Source organism: Thalassophryne amazonica, chromosome 3 (assembly GCF_902500255.1).
Source record: "Thalassophryne amazonica chromosome 3, fThaAma1.1, whole genome shotgun sequence".
NCBI lineage: Eukaryota > Metazoa > Chordata > Actinopteri > Batrachoidiformes > Batrachoididae > Thalassophryne > Thalassophryne amazonica.
Genome location: NC_047105.1, coordinates 116,094,363 through 116,114,448, shown reverse-complemented (window position 1 = coordinate 116,114,448; position 20,086 = coordinate 116,094,363). Strand labels below are relative to the sequence as shown.

The window sequence follows — 20,086 nt, the reverse complement described above, 5'->3', positions numbered from 1 at the left end:
ACCCATCCACCCAGTCTGTCCATTCTCCTCTTCCTTCTGACATCAACAAGGCATTCTGTCCACACAACTGCCGCTCACTGGATATCTTCTCTTTTTGGACCATTCTCTGTAAACCCTAGAGATGGTTGTGCGTGAAAATCTCAGCAGATCAGCAGTTTCTGAAATACTCAGACCAGCCTGTCTGGCACCAACAACCATGACACGTTCAAAGTCACTTAAATCCCCGTTCTGTTGCTCGGTTTGAACTTCAGCAAGTCGTCTTCACCACGTCTAGATGCCTAAATGCACTGAGTTGCTGCCATGTGATTGGCTGATTAGCCATTTGTGTTAACAAGCAACGGAACAGGTGTACCTAATAAAGTGGCCGGTGAGAGTATTTCAACTGAAGGAGGGCGTGTTACAAAAAGAACTTCAAAAACGGAGCTCCAAGCCACAAAGAAGGAATCTCACAAAGAGTTGCAAGATCAACAGGACACTTTCCAAACATCAGTAAAATTTAGAAAAGAACTGGCAGCCCAGAAAGAGTGCCACCATAAAGAACCAGCTCCCACAAAGAAGCGTTTTGGAAGTTTAGCTTGTGTGGGTGTGACTGCTGGGTTCTTGGCAGCTCATTATCTAACAAAATCATAAACTTATGGTGGAGCTTTGACTAAAGTGTTAAGGATACACTCAACAATAATATACCGGTAACAATATAACTACATAACGATATGCAGCATTCCCACTCCTTGTGGTAACTGTGGATACATTTAGCCACTGGTCATGAAAATATTGATTATATCATGATTCTATTTCTCACTGAATATGTTTTTCAGATCGTGATAAGCTGTCAATAACTAAAAGACAGGAATACATGGATCTCAAGATAGTGAGATACAGTGAAGACAAAGACCAGCTGGAGAAACAAGAAAACTATTCTGTTAATTACACAAAAAAGTAATCATTTAAATTAAAACTCTCAAAACTATAAATACTCAGAACAGAAGTGAAAATAAATTCAACAAGAACAAAAATGGCATAAATAAATATGTATAGGCTTAGTGGTCACATTGTTGCCTCATGGCAAGAAGGTCATGGGATTGCTTCCCACCTCATTGTTTCTATGTGGAGTCTGCATGTTCTGCTCATGTTGGCGTGGGTTCCCTTCAGGTGCCGCGGCTTCCTCTCGCTTTCAAAGACATGCAGGTTAGATGAATTGGTGACTCTAAATTGACAGTAGGTGTGTGTGTGTGTGTGTGTGTGTGTGTGTGTGTGTGTGTGTGTGTGTGTGTGTGTGTGTGTGTGTGTGTGTGTGTGTGTGTGTGTGTGTGTGTGTGTGTGTGTTTGTCCTGTGACAGACTGGTGTTCCTGTCCTGGGTGTACCCTGCCTCTTACCCTGTGACTGTTGGGACAGGCTCCAGCCACCCACCGTGACTCTTGATTGGAGTAAGCGGGTATAGAAAATGAAGGAAATAAATAACAGCTGTCAACACTTTAGTCATATATATTAAAACAACAAAATGCAGTATATCCAGAAAAAATCAACTGTTCCTGCAATACAAAGGGTTGAGTTTCATTTGACAAACAGTGTCAGTGCCATTGTTTAAAATTGAACTGTCCAACTCTGTGTAGTGTTGGTGTTATTCTCAAGCACGACTTTCCTTTTTTGATAGAAATGACTGAATGGATAAAGAAAAGACAAATATTTATTTATTCCAAACTCTGAAAAAAGTTATTTTAATGTAGCTTCAAGTTTTCTGTTGGTTTCATCTTTTATTTATTACCCGAGACCATCAAATATGGCCATTGGGTATTGCAAAGTCTTTGTGTCTGTCTGTCTGTCTGTCCTCAGCATAAGTCCAGTCCAATTACTGTTAGAGTTTTCGAATTCACAGGGAACATTCTTGGGACACAGACCTTGGAAACGTTCAAAGATGGCTAAACTTGACCTATTTTCAGACGCATCATAAGAGGTTAAATAGTCACATTCTGTTTCAATCTGTTCGGTTTGTTTTTGAGTGGCGGGGTGACAGCCAATCAGAGAAGAGCTTCACTGTGACATCAGTGGCTGATCTCTCCAAAACACTGTTTTTGGAACCTAATAACACCTCTGAACGTTTGTGTGTAAATATAACCTTTGTGTCATATATTATGTAAAAACTTCTAAAACTGAAAATGCTGTTTTTGTAACCTGATAACACCTCTGGAGTCATTTACAAGACATTTTGTGGGCCTTAACTTGCACGCTAACTTCCGCTAACTCAAAGCTAACTTCCTATGTAGTTAAATTTGTCTCATTAATACCTGCAAATGCACAGAGGGTGAGCTACGAATATTCCTTGATTTACACAACTTCCGCTCTTGTCAAAAGCTCATGTACACACACACACACGCACACACAAGGCCTCCTGCAGATGCCTTTAAAATGTTTTTGATTGATTGATAGAGGGGCTTTATTGAACATGTACAAATTGTACATAAGACAATAGGATCTTAATAATTAATTAAACAACTGCAAATTATAAAGAAGACAATGCTCATATGGCCAAGTGGATCCGAAGGTACTGCACCTTTCGATCACAAACACATCTCCCTAATACCTCTTTGCAAGCCTCCGTGCTTGAGGGAAATGGCAGAAAACCCCTTTTCTGGCAGCACTCCATGTGTGCACAGTGGCAAGATACCCACTGAGTATTCTGAACATGTCCACTGATTTACAACCCGCCACATCACCAACACCCACTTTTTGAGTGGCAGTCAAATTAATGTGGCTCAAATCGATCCTGTAACTGTGTATCCTAACAAGACATCTTCAAATTAGTGCGTGATTAAGTTTAAATTTAACTGTTAAATATGTTCACATTTCAGAATTGGGAAAGTGAAAAGTCGAAGGGTCTTATTTTATTGTAAATAAGACCTTTTGCATTGTCATGTTTGATGTTTCATGTTCAACATATCCACGCACATTCTCCTGCTATAAACATCAGGCTTGACAACTTATTTGAGACCTTCTGTGACTCATGTAGAAGAAATACACACCAAATTCTCTTTGGCTCAGATTATTAAAAGCACAACCCCCAACCACCACTCAATGGCCCAGGATTACCACTCCATCCTGAAATCAAAGGGGCTGGGGGGGGGAAACTTTCATATGGAGTAAAAGATGCTATGTCACATACAGCACCACCTTAATTATGGTGATAAAAAAAAGCCAAAATACACTCTGTACCACAGTAAAGAATTATGGTCACTGTGTTCATAAAGTGCAATTTTTGCAAAGATCATAGGTTACACAGTTTACAATAAACTTCCGGTTTCATGTGCATGCTCAGTTCTTAACTGAGTTACACACTTTTTAACTGTCACAAATCCATCACTCCAGTGCCAGATTGTCTTGTGTATACACCACCTTTCTCACATTCATTTCTAGTGTCTTGATCTCCAGTTACTGACCTCATTACCTTCCTGTTTCTTCCAAGTTTAGCCTGCCATTGATTATATTTCCTGTGTGCTATGTTTAATTCCTATTAACCTCCTACAAACATTATTGGATTCTACTTTTGCTGTTACCCTCACGGACACAGTTGCCAAAAGTTAACTTGCTTCAATAACTGTCATTATTAAATTTCAAACGTGGGAGTTTGTGCTTTTACTAGAGTTCACGCCCCGTTCGGCTTCAACCATCATTAATTAACAGCCTCCTGGAGCCCCAACAGGTTTGATTCAAAATTCAGAAATGTTTGATTCATGATGTCTTGGATACAGTAAGATAATTATTAAAGAGGTCATATTGTGCAAAATCACCTTTTACATCGCTGCAGTTTTTCACAAGCTTTTCACTGTTTCCTTATCACATTCAGCACTCTATAGTGGTGCAGGTCCGTCTCTCTGTCTAACCGACTGTGGCAGGCAACAACGTGACAATAATTCACCGTGATAGCATTAGAATGCGAAGAATATAGGTTGGTAAACAAAAGGGTTAATGTAGCATGAAAAATCAATATCTCTGGTATGGCCAACATCTGGGTTTGTGGCATCAAGTGAAAACACTCTGTGGCATGAAGTGCTTTCTTGCACTATTTTTCCACTGATGATCTCAGAGACTTTCCAAGTTATTATCACAAATTACATTTTATAATCTCAAAAAAATGTTAGAATTTTTGAGAGATTATTTCTCTCAAATTTACCAATGTAATTTCAGTGAATATTCTAGTTTTCTATTCTCATAAATTTACAACTTTAATCTTGGAAAATCTGTTTCCTCCCCACTTTGGAACATTAACCCCCTTCATTAGCAAATCTCTTTTTAAAACCTACTAATATGTCTTTAATCCACCGTCATACACAAACCACAACACATATGAAACCACACCCATGAGTATTTCCACCATACACACATTTCTACAGCTACTGGTCCACTGGCGACACGCAGAGGTGATGCTGGGAAACTGTTAATAGTGTGAAAACAAGAAGTCATCAGAGTGATGTGCACATCACAGACACACTTATGAACAATTAACACTCCCATGTGCTTGCAATTATACGGGTGGATATAAAAGCATGCACAAAGTGATGAGGAAAATGCCATGTATTCCTTGTATTTTGTATATTGTGTACAGTTTTTTGCTTATCTTTATGCTTATTATTCTATTCTATTTTACTTCAACTCTAACATTTATTTATCATCAACCACTGCACTGAAAAGAGAGCTGCTACTTTTTAATCTCATCATACCTTGTACTGCGTACACTGTAAAATGACAATAAAAGGATTCTGATTCTTCTGATTCTGATTCTTCACTAACAATGGCTGCATTATCGTTGTTAGAAGACCTTGCAAATGGTGCAAGCCAATGTGAGCATGTATTAAGAGAATGCGACAATTTACTTGCAAATGACGATAATTGGCTCATAAGCCAATTTTGATTACCAAGGCCACTGTTACTGGAGTTGTGCTCAGAACTGTGGCCGGCCCAGAGCGCAGTTCTGTGAGGAACCAGGGGTTGTCTGTGAGCACACAGGTGCTGACCACGCTGGACGTCCTGGCAATAAACACATTCCAACGGGAGCTGGACAATTGGTCAGGAGTGTGCCAGTGAACCTTGAGCTGAGCCATGCCAGCTGTGTGGGATGCAATCATCATCCGAATGTCATCCAGGTACATCGCATTCCAACATTAAAGTGCAATTTGCAGCAAGAGCCGGTTTCCCTAATGTAATCGGAGCTATTGACTGCACACATATTATTATAAAGGCACCATCACATGATGAATTTGTTTTTGTTAATTGGAAACATTTTAATTCCATCAATGTTCACATCTTATGTGATGCGCAAGTGCATTAGGTTGGGTTGGGAAACAGGCTAGATGCTGGCACAGTGTGCGATGGTTGGCTGCTTGCTGAGTAAATAGTTTATTTGTATAACTGTTCGGAATGAAAACAAGCACAGGCACATTTGGGCATGTTTGCATTCAAATATGTTTTTTGTTATTATTATTGTTTTTTTCTTGATCGTGAAACTAGAGCTGCAGAGCTTCTTGACAAGTGCCTGATTGCCTCCCTCTGTTCAGTATTTGTCAATAAACATGTGTGAAAAGTCGTGAACTATTGGTCGCGGTGAACCTATTTTTTTTTTTTACTTCAGTGTGTGTGCGCTGCTCTGAGCCCACAGCGTTTACGGCCTCAGAAGCACACACGTTCCCACTACCTTTTTGCCATTTCATGTTTATTCAGTTTGACCGGTTACTAAATAGACTATCACTGTGAGCCTCCACTTTATTTCCATCATCTGTAGCTCACACTCAGTGTAATTTCTTTTCTGTGTTCATGTTGACTGACCTGAAGGAGTGGGGATTCCCAGCTCCCAGGGCCTATTTACATTAATTTGCGTATTTAAATAGGGGCTTGGAAAGGGACAAGTTTGGTACATCTGCATTGATTGGGATGGAACGTACTTGGATCCACACGTAAGCACACTTTGATACATCTGGATATTTTTGTGCGTACGACAAATCCACACAAGTCTTTGTACATGAGGCCCCAGACCACTTCCCTCTCTGATTTTCACTAACTGGTAGCAACCCAAACTTTGGGCCGCTGGTTCGTCTCTTCGTCTGTGGTACAACAAAGAACACAGCAACATCTGGGTATGCTAGACAATTCCTCTCAATAGGATGAAGATATTTCACATGGCACAATCTGCTGTGACCAACTAATACAAATATGAGGACTGTGTTGCTAAGGTAAACCACATAACTGTGACACAGATGTCCAAATTGATTATATCAGGAAGCTTAAAACATATCAATGTCAAGTTGTCTACCCGGGTTGCCATGATACAAGACATTTAATAGTTGGTACCAACAACACTAAATTTGCATGATACTCAATGCCACATTTACCATCACAGTTACAAAAAACTGTGCTTGATAAAATAGCGATCAAAGAGGTAAAATAAGGGTCTTTAGATAAGAAAAATACGTTATTGAACATTCGCAAATAGTATTTCCTAAATGTACACATTAACACAGATGTATTTACTGCAGAAGCAGTAAATCCGTTTACAAACTCACTGTATCACTGAGACTATTGTTGCAGACCGAACGGTCCCCCCCTAAAAATTTTTCCTACCTGCCTTCACTGCTCATGCATTATTGGGACCACAGCAACACGTCTGAGACTCTACACCGAGTCTCTACACCCAAAGTGATAAAAGGGAATAATGTCATTATTAACCATCAGAAGACAATGTAAAACCTCTTAACTCATTCTAAAGTCAGTTATTTGCAGAAACAAGGCCATTTTAAGCAGAAACGAGGTGATAATCGGTGAGTTGCTACAAGCTACTGACACTTGAACTGACGGAGATGCAATGAACGCAGCATGAGCAGCTCATCTGGCTGCTGCGCTCTGATCACTTCCTCTGTCTTTTATTATGAAATAATGCTGAATTAATGTGGAAATGATTGTTGTACAAAACCTTCAGATATCTGTCGCTGAGATAGGTGATGACTGGAGTGCAGTTTTAAGCAGAAACGAGGTGATAATCTGTGAACCGCGGCTGACGCACAGAAATGACCCATGCGCAGTGAAGGCAGGGAGGACTGATTTTTAGGGAGGACTGTTCAGTCGGTGACACCAGCAACTTTCTTCACTGCGAATCCCTTGCAGCATATGATATTAACAGTGGTCCAGGACAATTAGAAAAGCTGCTTGGACAACAGGGGTACTGGATTATGTTGTCTGAATCGGACAAGTGCAGTTTTTGTGTTTTTTAACATGGAAGTAGACAGGGAACAGTGGATATGACATCAGATGGTTGATTGTTGTCCTTTTCAAGACACGTGCCTGAGAGACTGCATCGTGATTCATTGGGAGACAGCAAATGCATCATGAGAAATGCAGTTTTAGTATGGCTAGTCAACAGTTTTTATTAAGTTTCATTTTACACCGTTTCTGACAACCTGCGCAATGGAAATGGCTGGGAGCAGCAATTCATAATGGATTTAATCGTTCACATTAGAGGCTGACATTTTTTCGGGATTCCCACGGGATGGGAGTCAACTTTGCTATTCATCACGTGCTTGAGATGGTACGTGATTAACACGGGAGCAGATGGGAGCGGGAACCAAGGTTTTATGCAGCGAGCCGTCCTGCCATCATTTGGGTGGCCAATTTTCGAAAAAGACGCCGAAAAAATAGCAGCCAGCTTTGCTTAAAGCCATCTAAAATTAGGACTGGGTTCGATCGCAGCAGTGTCTGTGTGTTTGTGCAGTCAGCTCGCTGTGAGGAGGAAGAGGGGAGGGGCGAGCGCGCTGAGCACAGAGTGAAAAGCAACACAAAACTGTGGCGGTGCGTTTGTTTCTCCCTGGACAGTTCTGACGGTACGTCCTGTTCACACCATGTACGCGTGTCAGTGACAGTTATACTGAATTTATGAGATGAAATAAATTGTTCAAAATTCCTTAAAAACGAGAATATATGAATGAACGTTAGAAAAATCACACAAAAATCTGATGTGGAGAAACTCTGCAGTGATGTTCAGAAGCAGAACTCTCATAATGGCTCAGTCACATGGCACTTAACGAAGGGAAACAAAGCCCTAACGAAACAAGAAATCTGGACTTTTGTTGACTTTTGTTGGCATTGTTTAACCTTCGCGCAGCTTCGTTCTTGCAGCTGGCGCTTCGTTAGGATTTTTAAACTGTTGAAAAATTTGAACGAATGGCAATGAAAACCTCAATTCGTCTGTGTTTCGTTTTGCTGTCGTTCTTGATGTTTTTTAATCATTTGTTTAGTTTTTGTAATGTTATTATTTGGTTTAACTTAGTTCGACCAGCTGAATGTTTTCATACAGTGCAGAAGCCGGTTTGTGAGTGCCGAGGCTGCTGCTGCGTTCATGTACCGTCGGAAATTACAGGGCAAACTCAGCCTGTTTGCTTGGATTTTTTTTTTTATCTGGGTGGGGGGGTCATCTTCACTGGGCTCAGGCAACTTATATAGGCCAGAATTAATCTTTTGTGTGGACACAATTCATTATTTTGCCACAAACAACTGATGAATTTGAAACAATAAAAAAGTGGTGTAATTTCTGATGGTACTTGAACGCAGCGGAAGCAGCTGCTGCGTGCGCTTATTATTTTGTATTAAATATAACAATATGAGTGTAGGAATGACAATCCAGCCCTTATTTAAATGTGGCAACAGGTAGATAATTCAAAAGATTATATAAAGAGCTGTTCTGGAAGTCAGGCTTCACGTTGTGGATCAGCTGCAGCTGGTGGAAATAACCACACGTGAGTCAATGCGTGTTCACACGGACTGATCAATTTACTGCTCTGATACATTCAATCGTCTTTACACTTATATTTATTCTCCCTTTTAACAGGTTTCTGTTGTAAATCAATATATAAGGCTTAGAATGTAATACAGTGACACAGCAGTGACCACAGCACACCAGAGGCTTTTTTTTTTTAATTGGAGCAAGACAGAACATGCAGCCTGTCGACAGACAATGAGGGTTCTGATGATGAGGAGATGATCCCTCTTTTGTTCTGGACGAGAAACCAGAGCAGGTGGATCCACCGACGTGCGCACAGATCTCCACAGCTTCTGTCTGCAGTTTCTCCAGGACTCAGGCGCTATGACCTCTGTCCCAGCACCGAGTCCTGGAACTCAGAGATTCAGACACACACTGCTCCAGCTGTGGCTCCAGGCGCATTTCATTTAAAGCGTTGAGATCGTTAGCTTCAGTTTTGTTAAGTTCCTCTTTTGTCCCTATTGGGCTCTTGCTTCGCAGGCTATTCGGTGATAAAACTCTTTCGTCCACCTTTTCTCAATGAATTGTGACTTTTTACTTTTTCCCTTCATTCAGGAATCATTGTGTGCCGTGTGACTGGGCCATAAAGCAGCTGAGAACTCTGAACTTTAACAGGCTGTTATTCTCCAAAGATATTTACTTTAGATGACTTAATGTAGCTGTTTTATGTTCAAGCACAAAACGTGACTGAGGAGGAGGAAAAAAGAGGAAATTAACTTGTCAGAATAAAAATACAAGCTGCTGATTTTTGTTATTTTTAAAAAGTTATTAGGCTGCAGCTCTGCGTTTCATTTATTTCAAAGTAAGTTACCGCTTATTATTTTCAAAAATCACGAGAGTCAAATCAGTCTGCATTGTTCAGGTTTTCCTGCACGTTTGTGTATTTTTTCCTTCTTTATAAGAGTTTGGTGTTTGTGTTTGTTCTACAATGTTTGAAAAAACAATAAAATGTTAACACTTTTCTTTATAGCAGTTCTTTAATTTCAGAAATGGAACAGAAACAACCACAAATAAAAAAGTGGGGACTGTATGTAAAATAAAGATAAAAATGAAAATGTTGTTATATTCCCAGTTTCTCCACTCAAATCCACAAAAGCCAAAAATTCTTCTAAAGTTGTGTCTTGGTGGCTTCCCTCACTTGTCTTCTTCCTGCATGGACATTTAGTTTTTGAGAACTGCCTACCTGACACAGATTTACCATAAAGTACCACACTGTTTGTATTTCTGAATGATTGATATAAATGAAGCCGAAGAAATATTCAGTGACTTGGAAATGTTCATGTATTCATCCTCTTACATTTCTCAAGAAAAGTGGCTGTAAAAATTATTGACGAATTCTTCCATTTACTGCATGATCATTACGTGTCCACCACCACCACCACCACCACATCTTGAAAAACTATAAGACCACAGGTCATGCATTATTTATGTTTTGTGTCTTTTAGTAAATTTATTTTTTTAATTATTTGGATTAAGGCAATAAGTGCCTCCCTGTATTACCACAGATGAACGGTTTCTGTTGCCACATCTTCTGAAATAAAACTGCAGAACACTAAAGCCTAAAAACTAAAAGAAGGAAAAAATAGGAGCAGTACAGGAGCGGGAGTCATTCTGAATGGGAGAGGGATGGGATTGGGAGTCATTTTACCAGGAGTGGGACAGGACAGAATTTTTTTTTTTTTACTCTGGCTCGGGATTGGTATGGGACAGGAATTTTTCTGTGGGAGTGGGACGGGACAGGAGTGAAAATCTACTCCCGTGTCACCCTGTAGTTCACGTGTCTTAAACAAAGTCATGTTTTAGAACTCGCAGACGAGCAGAAGTACCACAGAGTGAATCCTCTTATATCTATGGCTATGTCCCAATTCAGGGTCTGCACCCCTCTAAATGCTGTGTCCCACAAAACTCTTCAGGTTTCAGACCTTCACTTCTGCGAAGGCCACAATAAACTGATCTGAAATGAGATGGTCTTGTCCACGGCGCATTCTGCTGTTGCCTCATTACATTTCCCCGTCACTTTTTTCTATTTTAGAACACACACACACACACACACACACACACACACACACACACACACACTATTAACCTCATCTGTCAGATGAGAGTAATAATCAATGTGTTTAATGATCACGGGGCGTTTAATCGCTATAAGCTGTTCAGGCTGCCCTTCAGTGTGTTTTTATTCCACTGTTAGACGGATGCAGAAGAACCATGGAAATGCTTTAAAACTCACAGTTTGATGAAGTTGTCCAGCCGCATCAACAGGTGCTCTCTGTTTAACAGCACAGTTGAAAGCACAGATCCCTGCTAACACCACGGATTACTGAATGCAGGGTTCTCACCAGGATTTTTTTTCACAGCATAGGGGGGAATTTAGCGGGTGCATAGCTGCGCAACGAGCATTGCAGGCGTGAGTATTGTAGGAGGGTCCAGGGGCATAACCCAGAGAAAATTTTGAAATTTAAAACCCTTTGAAACACTATTTCCTGCATTTTCAGGGCCACTTTGTGTTGCTAACTGGGATGTTAAATAAGGTGCGGCGTGTCCAAAAAAAAAAAAAAAAAAACACAGAAAAGCCCCCCTATGCTGGTTAAATCACAGCATAGTGGCCCAAATCACAGCATAGGGGCCCCCTATGCTCAACTGTGCTGGCAAGAACCCTGGAACATTACCTTGATATCAAACATTATCAATCAGTAATTAGATATGATAGTTTAGTATTTTATTTTAGTATTACCCCCAGAGTGAGGCCCAACGGCAGCCATGTAATTGTGACACACACTGAGGCTGCTGCGTGCACACACAGGACAAAATTATGACAAATTTTTTTTAATGACATATATTGTCAACGGCTTTACCACGTCTATGAGCAATATCCTGTATGACCGGGGCGGGACGAATGAAGCCGGAACACATCTCCATCTCAACGATATCAAACAAAGCTAACAGGCTAACCTTGGTTCGAGTGTCTTATTAAAGCATACTTTTTGGACTGGGCGATGGTTTTCTTGATTGGTGGCGTCGGTTCAAAATTATTGCCTGTGGAGCGCTAATGTCAGCTAAGCTATGATACCAGCTAACATAACAAATACAAAATAACACAAAATTTCGCTCAGCAGAGGCCACAGACTTTTTGCTGCACAACCAGGCATATTATTACAGATATCTGTAATAAAATGTTCAGAAAAGGGGCACTCAGATCACACTAGTGTAACTCACTGGTTTTCTGGTACATGAGGGTGGGGAGTTCTGAAAATTTTTCACTACACATGAACGATTAAATCCATCGTGAATCACTACTGTTGCAATAAGGCATTCCCCTCACTCAGGTCGCCAGTCACTATCTGAAATTTATAACTTTTCTGAACGGGCTAACTATTCAAAAACCACATTTCCCATAATGCATTACAGTGCATCCGGAAAGCATTCACAGCGCTTCACTTTGTCCACATTTTGTTATGTTACAGCCTTATACCAAAATGGAGTAAATTAATTTCTTCCCTCAAAATTCTACTCACAACACTCCATAATGACATGATTTTTTTTTCAATTTTTGCAAATTTATTTAAAATAAGCTAACAAATCACATGTACATACTGTTAAGTATTCACAGCCTTTGCTCAATACTTTATTGATGCACCTTTGGCAGCAATGGGGCACCACAGTCTCGTTTGAACCCTGCGTGATATCGCAGGATATGACCACTTATGGGATCCTCCGCTGCTGTTGTCAATATATAAACAGCATAACTTGATAGACAAATGGTGTACTGTTTTGTTTTCGGCTGCAATCACTGAAGCAGTTGCGAAAAGTGTTTTTTTAGTTGCCAGTGGAGAAAGGAAGACGAAGCAAGTGAGAGACGTAGTGTCAGTAAGTGTTAGCCTACACAGCTAACCAGAGTAGCTACGTTCTCTCGCCTGCACAACCGCCTTGACATGTTTGAGTTCCAGGTCATAAACAAACCACAATACATGTCCGCTTTCCACCGCAAACTCCAGGCTGGCTGCCATGTGCCTTTTACTAAGGAGTGGCTTCTGTCTGGCCACTCTACCATACAGGCCTGATTGGTGGATTGCTGCAGAGATGGTTGTCCTTCTGGAAGGTTCTCCTCTCTCCACAGAGGAATGCTGAAGCTCTGACAGAGTGACCATCGGGTTCTTGGTCACCTCCTTGACTATGGCCCTTCTCCCCTGATTGCTCAGTTTAGATGGACGGCCAGCTCTGGAAAGAGTGCTGGTGGATACGAAAGTCTTCCATTTAGGAATGATGGAGGCCACTGTGCTCATTGGGACCTTCAAAGCAGCAGAGAGGTTTCTGTACCCTTCCCCAGATTTGTGCATCAAGACCAGGGGTGCCCAAGTTCGGTCCTCGAGATCTACCTTCCTGACACTCTTAATTGTCTCCCTGCTCCAACAAACCTGAATCCAATGAAAGGTTCATTAAAGGCCTGCTAACGAGTATTTCATTGCATTCAGGTGTGTTGGAACAGGGAGACAACTAAGAGTGTCATGAAGGTAGATCTCGAGGACCGAACTTGGGCACCCCTGATCAAGACAATCCTGTCTCAGAGGTCTACAGACAATTCCTTTGACTTCATGCTTGGTTTGTGCTCTGACATGCACTGTCAACTGTGGGACCTTGTATGTAGACAGGTGTGCACCTTTCCAAATCAAGTCCAATCAACTCAATTTACCCTCAGGTGAACTCCAATTAAGATGTAGAGACATCTCAAGGATGATCAGAGGAAACAGGATTTTTGAGCTTCATGGCAAAGACTGTGAATACTTATGTACATCTTAGTTTTGCTTTCTTTTTTCTTTTTTTCCATAAATTTGCAAAAATCTGAAAACACAACAAAAAATTTTTTTTCACATTGTCAATATGGGGTATTTTGTGTAGAATTTTGAGAAAAAAAAATATCCTTCTATATTATCATAGCCAAATGCCTTCTGTGTGTGTGTATCTGCCCATGTGCAGGGTTGTAGCGAGCGCAAACTTGCATTACGTCCCGTTACGCTATAATTTTGGACAGTTACACTTATTTTCAATACAGCATAACAGGTCTGTAATCAACCGTTTCTGCAGCGCGACTCCAGTATGAAGCGTGAATCAGTGAAGCAATGATTCCATTCAATGGCTCGTGGCTCTTTGACTCACTGCTCTTCAGAAACGGTAAGTCCGCTTCTTAACCCCTCTCAAAGCCATTAAAATATCATGAGTCACTTTTGTGTGGATTAAAGTCACTAACTGGGACTCTTGTCTTGTTGCAGTCAACAAACGAGAATCGTCCTCTGTTCCGCTGGCACAGCTCCAAACGCTGCGTGGCTCTCTGCTGAGACAGAGTCCGCTCAGAATTAATAACTTCAAAACGAATTGCCGCTTTAAATAAAATGACACCTCTTACAAATGTTGCAATACAGACAGTAAACTACAATTGACTAAAACGTTTTTTCCTCCCAAAATGAGACGTCCTGCATTCTTTATGAACCTGCGTGCAGCGCAGCGAGCTGTAAGAGCTCAGTTCACACATTCATGCCAATAATAATGTCTGAAAGGAAATGCTTTTGACAAAAACTAACAGAATTTATTTCTGTTTATGTCCAGAGATCAAGGATCCACCATGTAGAGTTTATTATATCCAGAGTTTAAGGATCCATTGACCAATTTTATATTATTTAATTTAAGACTTAAGAAAATCAATTTCAATTTAATCAGCCTATAAAGCGCCAAATTACAACAAAAGCTGTCTCAAGGTGCCTCACACAGAACAGTTCAACATAAAAAAATTAAAATAAATAAATAAAAAATAAAAAAATAAAATACCTAATTAAAAACAGAAAACATAAACTAAAAACTACTCATAAGAAAGAGAATAAAAACAGGTTTTAAGTCTTGACTTAAAAATGTCCACGGACTCCGACTGCCTCACTGAGGGCCATGTACTGGCTAACCCAGAATGAGATTGCCCACTCAACAAACTTCCCCAGCCTTCTGGACATGATGAAGGGACTTGGGCTGTCGTGCCTGGCTTTTCCCCTTTGGGTACCCCTAGAATGGCCAATTTTTAGCTTAAATTTTCAAAAGCTGCCCTCCTTCCGCACCATCCCCTCCTTCGGTCGCTATGCTCCCTCGACTGGGTCGCTTCGCTCCGTCGACAATACCACTACGCTAAAATTTTGTCCTAGCTAGAACCCTGCATGTGTGTGTATGGCTTCGATCACAGACAAACTAGGGAGACCTGACATTCACTATTTGGTATGCTTATGCATTTTAGGTCAAGGATGAACACTGCGAAAACAGAAGGTTCATAGGACTAACATTTTTGGAGAAATTAACGATATTAGCTAACCAGTGAACAATGGATGTTGTGCTGCAATGCACCATGGAAGTTTTTGGGTTCTAAATGGTGTATATTTAACAGTGTTGTTAGTGTTATTGATTTTTTGTGTTTCTGTAGTTCAATTGGTTTCGTCAATTTAGTTAAGGGTCATGTTGTTGTTACCATGAGTGAGTTAAGTGTCATGTTCCTGGAACCATAAGTGAAACTGTATTGTTTTTGATGTCTTCCGCCACGTCTCTGTTTGTAGGTGTGTCAAATTAAAATCACCTGCTTGCAGCAGAATGCAGAAAAACAAAAAGCTCTGCATGCGTGCATGCATATAAATTTAATCAGACAAGCTGTGGAGAGCCAACATTTGCCATTTGGTATGCTTATGTATTTTGTGACAAGGATCAACGCCACTAAAATGGAATGTTAATGGGACTAATATTTTTGGAGGAACTATGGATATTACCTAACAACACTGAACAATGCAATAATTACATTCTGGACTCACACGTCATTCCAACAGGGGGCGGTAAATCATCTATATATTAAAAGTGTGCATGCGTGCGTGATTTTATTTAGTAAGTTTGATGTAAGTACATATATATATATATATATATATATATATATATCAAATCAAATCAATTTTATTTCAAACAGTTGCCCCAAGGTGCTTTATATTGTAAGGCAAAGCCATACAATAATTACGGAAAAACCCCAACGGTCAAAACGACCCCCTGTGAGCAAGCACTTGGCAACAGTGGGAAGGAAAAACTCCCTTTTAACAGGAAGAAACCTCCAGCAGAACCAGGCTCAGGGAGGGGCAGTCCTTTGCTGGGACTGGTTGGGGCTGAGGGAGAGAACCAGGAAAAAGACATGCTGTGGAGGGGAGCAGAGATCAATCACTAATGATTAAATGTAGAGTGGTGCATACAGAGCAAAAAGAGAAAGAAACACTCACTGCATCATGGGAACCCCCCAGCAGTCTAAGTCTATAGCAGCATAACTAAGGGATGGTTCAGGGTCACCTGATCCAGCCCTAACTATAAGCTTTAGCAAAAAGGAAAGTTTTAAGCCTAATCTTAAAAGTAGAGAGGGTGTCTGTCTCCCTGATCTGAATCTGAAAATAAAATTAGAAGTTTTGACACGTAAGTATTGTTGGACACAACATTGACCAGAGACTAACGGAACGATTCAGTCACTGTGTTTCTGACACGCAAACCAAAGATATAGTGACATTTGTCTAATGTCAGACATGATGATCTCTAATCCATCTGTGGTATTTTGGGCTTCTCTCACCACAAACTAACACTGACTGTGATCCATCAGTGGAAATCACCAAACCTGACTGATGGATGTCAGAAGCCTTCCGGACATTCTGAACCCCTTTGAGTTCTCACGTTCCTGGAGCACAGAACACGTGTGACTAACACAACACACTGTTTGGTTTAACTGTTGAAGTGATTGTTTTTTTTTTATGATTGTCTTACTGATGGACTCAAGATCTCAGAACATACAAGTGTGTGTCTGTATCTTTAGATTTTTTTTTTCCCATTCACTTTTTTATTGAAAAGGATGCATTCATTACAATCTGTTTAGACATACAAGATGAGTCCTTTTCTTGCTTTTACATTTTTTGAATAAATGAGCAAAACAACATTGTGGCTTTAACTGAGAATTACAGGTACCTTTTTACATATACAGAAAGAACTATATCCAGTCATCTTATTACAGTTTCCGGAGATTGATACAGAGTTTCAATACCATCAGGATTCAAACATTATATTAAATCACTTCTATACAGGGATATGAACCTGATCCACCCCCTCCAAATATTATAAAAAATTTTCTTTCTGGGTTCTTAAGGAAAATGTCTATTTTTCCCATTTAAATATTTGTAAAACAGTGTTAAACCAGTCTTCTAATGTTGGGGGGGGGGTTGGATTTAACCATTTTCGTGTAATTGATTTTTTACTGGCTGCTAGAAGAGCCTGGAGCAGTCTCACATCCCCTCCTCCATCAACAGTCACAATCAAACCAAGATATAGGCTTACAAAATCATTATTAATTTGAACCTTGAAGACGTCTTTCAGAGCCTTATGGATTCCAGACCAGTATTGATTTAAAATCGGGCAAGACCAAAACACATGGAAATGGTCTGCCTCTAGACAGCCGTATTTTCTCCAACATTCTGCATTTAAATTTTTATATTTACTCTGCAGGGGTGTTCTAAAAAATCTTATTATATTTTTCCAGCAGTGCTCTCTCCAGGATAGTGAACTAGTGGAATACCACTGGAAACTACAAATTTTCTCCCAGTTCTCATTAGATATTGCTACTCCCACTTCCATTTCCCATTTTTTCTTAATGTGAAGAGTATTGTCATTTTTAGCATTTAGGAGCGCAGTACATAACTTGGAGATAGCTTTTTTCAGGGAGCCCTCGTACGACGCTTTAATAATTTTGTAGAAATCATACTCTTCTGGTGTAAGTTTTGCAATGTTGCACTGCTTGTTAAAATAGTCTCGCATCTGTAGGAACCTGAAGAAATCATTCCGCCCAAAACCATTGTTTGTTTGTAGTGACTGAAAGCTGCGGAGTACTTCCTTGTGTGTAAAAGAATGAAAAGTTGTTAGTCCGTTTTTTTTTGTCCATAATTGAATCGTCCATCATTTAAGTTAGGTTATAATTGTAAATATGTTGAAAAATACATGGATGACACAAGACAGTGAAAACACTTATTCCCACTGTGGTCCATTTAAAATCAGATTGCACAATAGAAGTAATAATAAAATATTTTTATAATAATAATAAAATAATCTATATTATAATTGCCAAGTGGCCTCTGTGTGTGTGTATGGCTTCAATCACGGAGAAACTGGAGAGAGCTGACATATGCCATTTGGTATGCTTATTTATCACATATTACAACAAAAATCTGCCATATACTCAAAAACCAGCCCTCATGAGATACAAGAAAAAATAGGGCTGATAAATCATAAACAAGCTGATTGTAATTAGTTCTCTTAAGGCAAGGTGATGAGATAATTATGGAGATCATCTGTTTTAGGTGCACAGGTAGAAGCAACACATGGGAGGGCTTTTACTTTCTGATGCCGGAGTTGTACACCTCTGAAGAAAATATTGTATTAATTTGATTCTGTGGGTAACTATCGCTCAAAGTCATGATTCATTTGCATGATATATGGTTTTTGTTCTTTATTTTGTTGTAATATGTGAATGAGTTGTTATTAAATGAAGATGACGATAATTATATGGTTCTTGTTCTTTTTTTGTTGTATTATGTCATAAATATCTCATCACGTCTGTTTTTATATAACGGCTGACTGGATCCTTGTCATTTCATTGGTGCTTTGTATGTCACATGACATGGATTATTCGTCCCATTTGTGTTGCATTGCATTTAGAGTGCAGTTTTGTTCCATATGTTTGGTACCATTGCACTCTGCACACACACGTGCACACACACACAGAGACACACACACACACACACACACACACAAAACGCATGCACACATGCACAAATCCTGGAGGCACAAATCCACTGCGCTGTAAGCCATCTGGAGACTGTTAGCAGGACTTTAGAATGAAAAGCTGGACTAATTTCTAATTTTTTTTTCGCTGCAGTGAGGAAGTACACAGTCTTTTTTGTTGGTAGTACACGCACGCACAAGCGCTGTCCCGGTTGTGTGAGCGTGCACGCAGGACAACGACACAAGCGGACCGATGATTTGATTGAGCTCAGTGACTGCGCTAGTTCTTGTAACACACACACATACACACACACAAAATCCACTCCACTGTAAGCTGTCTGGATGTGTGAAGAGCTGTTCAGGTGAAAAGCTGATGTGATTTTTGGCTGGACTGAGGAATTACACAAAATCTTTTTTGTGGAAGTACGAAGTCAGTGCACAGCATCACTGGACTACACGTTACAATTTGGACTCCTATTTAAAGTTTGTGTTGGACTTTAGCAGCAGTGGAACACCAAAATGTAAATCCATTTTCTGTTGTTTATAAATTAATAAATATCAAATGACAAGGATCTATTTTAGCCATTATATAAAACAAATAATGAATGTTTTTACATTCTTTCAATGTTCGCCTCATTGAATGGTATGTTCCAGCTTTCACCTCATGAAATATTTGTACCATTGAACTCATAAACATTCATTATTTGTATAATGTATCAGGCTGTATCATGTCCTGATGTATCTGTATCAGCCCAAGTCCGAAAAGTTGCTAGGACTAATATTTTTGGAGAAATAAGTGCTATTTGCTAATGACAGTGAATAATGGAAGTTGTGCTGCAACACACAACAGGAGTTTGGGGTTTTAAATATTGTTGTTGTGGTTCATGTTAGTTGAAGTGTTGTGTTATTGATTTATTGTGTTTTTGTAGTTCAGCTTAGTCAGTTTAGTTAGGCATCATGTTGACAAGTGTAGTGCATTTGATGTCTTCCGCCACCGTCTGTTTGTGAGTGTGTAAAAATAAGTGCATGCGTGCGTGCAATTTCGAACACAGACAAACTAGGGAGAGGTCACATTTGCTATAAACATTTTCCTAATGTAAATAAGTAAATAAATAAGGGATGCTGCAATCAGTTTTTTCCCCAATCCCAATCCAAGACATTTATTGAGTATTTGCCAATACAGTCCCGAGCCGATACTTGCATTTCACTTGTACAGGTCAGAATGCAAGCACTTTAAAGTCAATCCACTGCCTTCACTTTTGACTGCAACTGCTCCAGCACCATGCATTAAAAATAGAGCCCGACCGATATGGATTTTTTGAGCCCGATGCTGATAACAATATTTGGATGAAAAAAAATGCAGATAATCGATAAAGCGGCTGATTTGCCGATAGCCGATAAATCAGCCAATATTATTATTTTTTTAATGAATAAAATGTTCTTTTTTGGACCCTTAACAAAAAAGGTATGAG

At 39.8% G+C, this 20,086-nt stretch overlaps 1 protein-coding gene and 1 long non-coding RNA gene across 2 annotated transcripts in view; both read right to left on the bottom strand.

Annotated features, from left to right (window-relative positions):
* Window positions 1-20,086, bottom strand: part of phf2 (PHD finger protein 2) — a 170,324-nt gene that overhangs the window by 128,496 nt on the left and 21,742 nt on the right.
* Window positions 23-17,011, bottom strand: LOC117507487. The gene is made up of 3 exons (XR_004559725.1): window positions 16,817-17,011; window positions 7,438-7,440; window positions 23-36 (listed from the first exon to the last, which is right to left on the bottom strand). It is a non-coding gene; the product is annotated as an uncharacterized LOC117507487 (long non-coding RNA).